Source organism: Coregonus clupeaformis, chromosome 33 (genome assembly GCF_020615455.1).
Source record: "Coregonus clupeaformis isolate EN_2021a chromosome 33, ASM2061545v1, whole genome shotgun sequence".
Classification (NCBI taxonomy): Eukaryota; Metazoa; Chordata; class Actinopteri; order Salmoniformes; family Salmonidae; genus Coregonus; species Coregonus clupeaformis.
The window spans coordinates 11812608-11820697 of record NC_059224.1 but is presented as its reverse complement, the minus strand read 5'-3'; the positions used below and the strand labels follow the sequence as shown (position 1 = coordinate 11820697).

The 8090-nt window shown below is 42.6% G+C and overlaps 1 long non-coding RNA gene across 1 annotated transcript; it reads right to left on the bottom strand.

The window, feature by feature from the left end:
- Positions 1 to 6259: 6259 nt before the first annotated feature.
- Positions 6260 to 7805, bottom strand: LOC121549276. The gene is made up of 3 exons (XR_005996780.1): positions 7638 to 7805; positions 7216 to 7453; positions 6260 to 6885 (listed from the first exon to the last, which is right to left on the bottom strand). It is a non-coding gene; the product is annotated as an uncharacterized LOC121549276 (long non-coding RNA).
- Positions 7806 to 8090: the final 285 nt, after the last annotated feature.

The following is an 8090-nucleotide window of genomic DNA, read 5'->3' as shown; positions in this document are numbered from 1 at the left end:
TGCATTGATCCGATCTGTAATAGACTATGGCAGTATAGCATATGGTTCGGCTAGATGTCATACAGGGGCAAGGACTCAGAATATGTAGTTTGGCGTATCGGACGTCCACAGTGGCTGCATTACAGGTGGAGGTGGGGGATATGCCATTGCAGATTAGGAGACAGCAGCTGGCAATGAATTATTGGGTCAAACTACAAGAACATGGGGTGTCTCATCCTGCGAAAGGGATTTTACAGGCATGCTGGGAACATGAGCGAAGACAGAACACAAGCTTTGGGTGGGTGGGTAATACCCAGGCGAAGGAGATGGGACAGTATGGAAGGGAGTTTAGTCCAACGGTAGCTATTCCTGTAAATCCACCATGGCTACTCCCGCCTCCAGTAGTTGATATGGAAGTGTTGGAGAGACTACAGAAAGATAGGAAGAGTGTTGATCCATCTGATTTGTTTAAGAGACGTCTGGATACTGTGCATCAGGATTTTGTTGCCATTTACACAGATGGTTTAAAAGAACAAAGGACAGGATGTACTAGGTCAGCATTTGTAGTGCAGGAATGTGAGTGGAAGTCAGGAAACGTATTACAGATAATCTGGCTGTATATACGGCGGAGCTGATGGCCATACTGTTGGCCTTGCAGTGGGTGGAGGAAGTCAAACAAGACAGAGTAGTTATTTGCTCTGATTCATGTGCAGTGTTAATGAGTCTCCAGTCCTTTAGCTCACGTAGCAGACAAGACCTGCTTTATGAGGTGCTACAAACCCATTGCAGGATTAGACAGATGGGTATACAGATAAGATTTACTTGGGTCCCAGCCCATGTGGGGGTGGAGGTGAACGAGGCAGTAGATGTACTGGCTAAACATGCACTTAGTAGTGGGGATGTTGATGTTGAAGTTTCATTGAGCAAGGCAGAGGCAAAAAGCCTGATATATACAGTGATGGTGCAGAGATGGCAGGAGGAGTGGAATAGTCCCGTGTAGCTCAGTTGGTAGAGCATGGTGCTTGCAACGCCAAGGTTGTGGGTTCGATTCCCACGGGGGACTAGTATGAAAATGTATGCACTCACTAACTGTAAGTTGCTCTGGATAAGAGCATCTGCTAAATGACTCAAATCTAATAGAGATAATAAGGGGAGGCATTTTTTCAAGTACAGAGGAATGTCTGGGAGGGGAGGACGACAGGAAGGGACAGAAGAGAGGAGGCTATTTTTACAAGATTAAATGTGATAGGAAAGCATCCAACAGGAAAGTGTGATTATTGCCAAGAAACAGAGGCCGTGGAGCATGTATTGCTACAGTGTGGGCAGTAACAGAGGGAAAGAGAGAGGATGAGATCTAATATGAGGGAGAAGGGGATACAGGAAATTAGTTTAAAGAGTATATTGAGTAGAACGTCATTAGATATAGTCTAAAATATTTTGTTATCTTTTTTAAGAGCAATGGGGCTGGCAAGTAGGATTTAGTTTCTCCCTGTCTCTGGCCCACACTCCAGTAAAGTAGGTGGCAGTAATGCACCATAACGTTGGATGCCAACCGCCAATAAACCCCGCTGAAGAAGAAGAAGAAGAAAAACACAAGCTCTGGTGGATAGGGCTTTTTCTTCCAACCAATCTAGTGATTTGTTGTCATGAGAGGATGGAGCCCAGAGCTGAAGACCGGATTCAGGAATGACGTCGGGCGATTGGGAACTATGTGGCGGACCACGTTTTTTCAGATGGAAGATGCAGGCCAAGATGTCGACACAAGTCCAGAGGATAGAATAGACACCAGAGGGAGCAATGAAGAGGTCATTGTGGACTGTGAGGCCGAGGATAGAATAAACGGCGGAAGGGAAAGGAGGGGGAAAATTGAGTCCTTTGAGAAGGCAAGAAATAGATATTGGTCAGGAGAAATGCAGTATTATCATGAGGAGACGTATACTTGGAGGAATGAGGAGGAATGGAGGGGAAAAGAGAGGCAGAGGAGGTCTAAGAGAGAGAGGGAGGAAGACTGTGAGTTTGAGTCGGTAAAGAATGGCGGGAAAAAGGGAGAAGGTTTGTTGAAGAAGAGTGGTAGGAAATGTAAGCGAAGTGAGCTGAAGACAGGAGTAGAAATGGAAGAGGGTGAAGTATCGGAGGTGGTAGGTGTGGTGAAGTGCTCGGAGCCAGAGGCTTGCGCAGAGGGTCAGGATAAAGATGAGTCTGTGACAGTAGGAGTGAAGTTTGTGGAAAAAGTGGATCCTTGCCTTTTGGCTGATCCATTTGTGGTTTCAAGATGGGTGAAAAAAAGCGTTGGGTATAGTGGAATCGGTGAGGGTAACCAGAAGTGGTTTAGTGATAATTGTTTGTGTTTCTATTGGGCAGAGGGAGAAGGCGCTCAGAGTTAAACAAATGGGGGAAAGAATTGTGAATTGTTTCGCTCTTAGGAAAAGGGCGCCATTGAGAGGAGTGATTACTGGGGTAGCAGTAAATGTAAAAGTGGATCAACTGAAGGAGAAGATTCCCGGTGTGTGTGATGCTCGTCGTTTGGTGCAACGTAAACAGGGTGGCGAGAGTGGGGAAAAAGAAGAGTCATTGTCTGTTCTTTTGAGTTTTGAAGTTGAGTCTTTGCCGGAAAAAGTGAAGTTAGGATACATAAGTTATCCTGTGCGAGCTTATGTGCCGAGTACATTACGATGTTACAGGTGTCAAACATATGGGCATGTGGCAGCAGTATGTAGGAGGGAGATTCCAAGGTGTGAGAAGTGTGCAGAAGGGCACGCGACTAAGGAGTGTGAAGCAGTTGGGGAAAGTGGTGGTATGTGCTAATTGTAGGGGTGGCCATGGGGCTGGGGATCAGACATGTCCAGTGCGAGAGAAGCAGGTTGAGGTTTCCAGGGTATGAGTAGAGAAGAAGTTGTCATATGCAGAGGCAGTGAAGAAAGTAGAGGAAGAGGGGTCGGGGGGGGTGAGAGTAGGAGATATATACCAGTACAGTGGGATAGGCAAGCAAGTGATATATGTTTTAGTAAGATTGGGTTTTTAGTGTTTATAGCAATGGTTATTAATTGTACTGCAGGGATGGAACGCAAATCGAAGAAAATTGAGGTTGTGGTGGCACCTGCAGAGAGATAATTTGGGTGTGCGAGACTTGACAGCAGAAGAGTTACAGGGAGTGTTAAGTAGTGATGTCCCATCATTTCAGGTTGAGGGCATGAGGTAGGAGTGAGTATATTTAAATAATGGAGAAGGGTGGGGTTAATTATTAGTAGTTGTTTTGAAGTTGTGAGTGTAGTGTTAGATGGTAGGATATTTATTTGCTTTGTTTTATTTTATTTTTCAAGGAAAGATAAGGGAGTTGTACTCCAGTCTAGTAGGTGGCAGTAATGCAACAAATTAGATGTCAACCGCCGTTAAACCTCATTGAAGAAGAAGAGTTGTTGTCATTCTTGAACGTGCTTTCAAGTTATCAAGCTAACTAACATTAGAGCCTTCTGGCTAACCTTTATCTAACTTAGTGGTTCATAAAATGTATCAGAGCAATAGGTCTAGCTATGTACTTGTCATTTGGTTGAGACTAACATTAGAAAATAATTGTTTGCTCTGTGTATATTTGGTGTGGAGTTAGTTGGCTTTCCTAGTTAGCAAGCTGAGATCTCTGCTCAAGTTGGCTAACGTTAGCTAGCTTGCTAATAATGTTTGAGGAGAACAGGCTAGCTCCCTGTAGAATCAAGACAAGGGAATGGGGAAAAAGATTAGATGCAGTTGCTTTATCTGGCTGCTGCAGGCAAGATGAGCTAGCTAGATGCCAAATGTCGAAACAATGCAATTATATAAATTTTATTGGCTCGCTATATGAACTGTTTCTCCTGAAAATGTCTATCTGATATAGCTAGCTTGTTGTTGTTTGTTGTTCTAGTGTCCTTTAAACGTTAGCCACAACATCATGATCATGTAGTCGGCAGAAAAGCCTACTTTGGGTGAGCTAGCTAGAACTAGATAGTGTCGTAGTAAATATATAATGTTATAGCTTGGTCTGACTAAAATCTTGTGCATGACCCATTTTGTGTTGGGCGTTTGTTTTCAATCAATGCTGTTCCTATCCAATAACAATGGACAAAAGGGTCCTATCTTGTCAGCCTTGTCAGCAGGTGGCCAAGGACAACACCCACGCCATAGGTCTCTCAGTTCTTCCAACTCACGAGTTCTTGCTCTGAGGACACACACACACACACACACACACACACACACACACACACACACACACATCATCACTGATAAACACACACACACACACACACACACAAAAATCCCCTCTCTTAGGCTGAACATTTGAAGACAGAGAACCCGACTCAGAGCCAAATGCAACAGTGACACTAGCCTGAAGGGGACCTCGCCCAACTCATCAGGACCAATCAGAAGATCAGAACTACTAGATTCAACCTACTTCATTTATTGCATAAAATGTCTGCACACAATGTTTCGGGGCTCTCTTCAGATAAACTCCCTACGAGTTTGACGAACGAGTCCGTGCACGCTATTCCAGATATCTTTACCTCTGAATAAACTGCCTTATATTATACAATTATCCACCTTGTCCAAAAGTCTCTACTTGGTCTCAGTTCTCCAGTAAACTTGTGATCATCAACAATAGCTATAATGTCAGATAAAACATTTCAGGAAAAGCATGGATAGAGCTAGCAATCTGTAGTAATTGTATTATTTGAAGTCACCACATGCACATAATCTGTATATGTGTTACATTCCATATTATGTTTTAATCTATTTGTCCTGTATTGCTATCTGTCTCAAGTGTACAAATCATCAGCATGAAGAATACTGAGTTCTGTTTGAATTATCAAGTGGATTGACAGTGTCTCCCAACCCCGTCTCAGTCCCCAGTAATTATTCTGCAATAGTTTAGGATGACTAACATCATCATTATCCATGACTACCATCCACATGCAATCCACCACCACTTTTCTAATGAACACACCTCAATCTATTGTACATGGAACAACGTTTTTTATGTATTTATGATTCATATTTCCTTTTGTCAATATAGCTTCTACGCATCATGGTAACGTGCTTGAATGAAAAAATCTTTAAACATGTCTTTAGATTTCATGGAGGTTGTGGGGGTGATGCTGTCGCCAATCAGATTTCATATTATGCCAAGATGTCAAAGTTATAAATTAGGAATATGGTGCTGTTTAGAATGACATGTCCATGACTTGATGTTCACAGGACTCTCCTAATGCTATGTTGAACGAGCACCATGGATGAAGGAGGGGGAGGAAAACCGACAGCTTCTCTACCACACCTTCACCAAGTCATCCAATGTTTGCTTCATGAACAATTGTTGCATCATCCCCCCAAAAAATATATACATTTTGTTTTTTATGCTGCGATTAATTTAGCAGGTCTATAGTATGTGTTTATTAAATATATATGTATATATATATAAATATATTCAGTCACAAGTCACTATGTTATGTTGCCTTTTTAAATGTTTGCTAAGATGATGTATTGTTACTTTGTACATACTGAAACAGTCTCATCAGTTTTGGGCTAGACTATGATCTGTAAATGGCTCCCCTTTTTAAAAAGTTGAGTGAAATTAGCACTCGTCAACCTCGGCTGTGTATTAAGTATGCATGTAAAGTGGACTTGAGTGCTGATAACCTAAACGTGTATATATAAAACTTAAATGACCAGGAGATAGCTGACAAACATCATTGGATGGCAAGAATCATCACAGATACCCTTGTAAAGTGTTGTGTGATATGTTTATTGTTGAATATGTAATATAGTGAAACAAAATGTTTTCTATATGCTTCAAACTACAGATTTAAGAGCATTGAAGTGGTGAACATAATGGCATAAAAAGGCAAAAAGCAATAAAGAGGAGAAAATATATTTACAATGGTTATCTCTGTATTAGTATGACCCACATCAGCCCATTAAAACACCTACGTAGAGCAGAGAGGACTTCGATCACTTGGCTTTGCAACACACAGGTGTTTCATCTCAACACTGGGATGATTTTAGCAATGCGACGCCAAACAGGCCTCATGCCGCTCAGGTAAGAGGGTACCAGAAATAAATGAATAAAAACACAAAACTAATGAAAAAGCACACAGGGCCACAGCCCTCAAGGAGCACACAGACACCAAAAATATTTTCAACTGGCTCGCCTCGCTATAACAGCACCACCAATTTCCATTTAAAGGCGGATGTGGTAAACAAGACCAAGCTTTTGCTGGTAATGCCGTAGTGATAAGAAGATCCGCCGACACTGTACTCTGTTTTTAAAGGTTTATTATAACAAAGGTTCCAGCATCGGAATTTGACAGATTCTGCAGATATCTGTGAGACAGCACAGCCAATCAGTAATTTGCTATTCTCCCCTCTCTGTTCAAGACATGGCATTTATATCATACATGGCCAGAGCATGGCGTGATTCTAACATCCAATCCCTGGCCATTACATATCCTCTTTTCCAGGAATTTAGTAATGCTTTCCAGATGTTTCAGCAAAAAGAGCCACGTTTCCTCTAACACACTTTTGTAAACGTCAGCACAATCCTAGACTCTTCAGATACTACACGGATAAAATTCCTATTGAGGAAGGGGGCTGGAAACAGCCGATGAGTCGACCAAAAGCTCCAACACTGTTTATTAAAGTGAAAATCAAGAGATACCCCATTTGTTTAGGCTCCTCTGCAAAAACCTGTTACTGAGTCTAGCCTTGCGTAGTGTGGCACTGTCGTTGACTCCCTTGTGAAGAAGAAGAATATGAGCACCATGATCATGGTGAATTAGAGGATGGTAGTGGCTGATGATCTGCAGCTTAGAGAAGAAGTAGTCCATGTCGTAGACAAACAGGTAGACTGCCATGAAGAGACTGGTCAGGAAGGCGTGCCACCACCTATACGAAACACAACGCAATCTTTAGGTTCAGCTCAATACACATTTTTGACACTGTAGTGAGGTCTATGTGCTTGGATCAATGAGCAGAGATAAATTGAGTGATATGAGAAAGAAACATTTGCATCATTTAGAATGTTTTCATAAAACTAAAATAGATTTACTGTTGACACGGAGACTTCACACTTGGCATCTTAACATAACGGTACAGATAATCTGGCAAACTGGAAATCCGTTTTACAAATATTACACAATGCATTTACATGCAAAGAGAGAGCACAGTATGCCATTATTGTGATAACCAGATCCATGTATGTATGGCTCCACCCACCTCTGCACACAAGTGGAAGTAGCACAGCAGGATGGTGACCTTGGAGTAGGTGATGAGGAAAATGATGAACACCAGGAACCCAAACCAGATGCTGTTGAGGATGAAGAAGAGCTGGATGAAGATCCAGCCGAATGGATGGATGCCCATCCATGACGATTCCGGGCACGGGCTTGGTGAAGAAGGAAAGTTCATGGATCTGCCGAGTGATCTTCTCGGTTTGCACTGGCTGCTCAATCGCCTGGAGCACAGGGAGTAGCATAGAAACTCATCAAGACATTGTTAAACCCTTGTTAGTGTGCCATGTTTTCTCTGATTGTAATGCCAGTGTGAAAGAGGTTGCAAACACGGGGGAAATGCACATGATGTAAGATGACCTGAAAGAGTTATTCATAAAGACAGTGTGATTGATAGGTGAAACTCACAGGCCTCTTGAGGCCGAAGTAGGCTAGGCGCCCACGAAGGTAAGTGGCACGGAGATGCCAAACCACAAAGCCAAGCTGGCCACCAGTGTGCCGAAGGGGATGCCTGCCAAGAAGCCCTCCACCCACAGGATCAGGTTAACCAGGAAGAAGTCTGCAAACAAGATCCTGAGCGGGAGGGAGATAAAATTGTTGGGGGAGGGGCGGGACAGTCAATATCTCACTGGAAAAATGGGCAACCGCATCACCCTCAAAGTCTACAGTTGTGGTCAAATGTTTTGAGAATGACACAAATATTAATTTTCACAAAGTCTGCTGCCTCAGTTTTTATGAAGGCAATTTGCATATACTCCAGAATGTTATGAAGAGTGATCAGATTAATTGCAATTAATTGCAAAGTCCCTCTTTGCCATGAAAATGAACTTAATCCCCCAAAAACGTTTCCACTGCATTTCA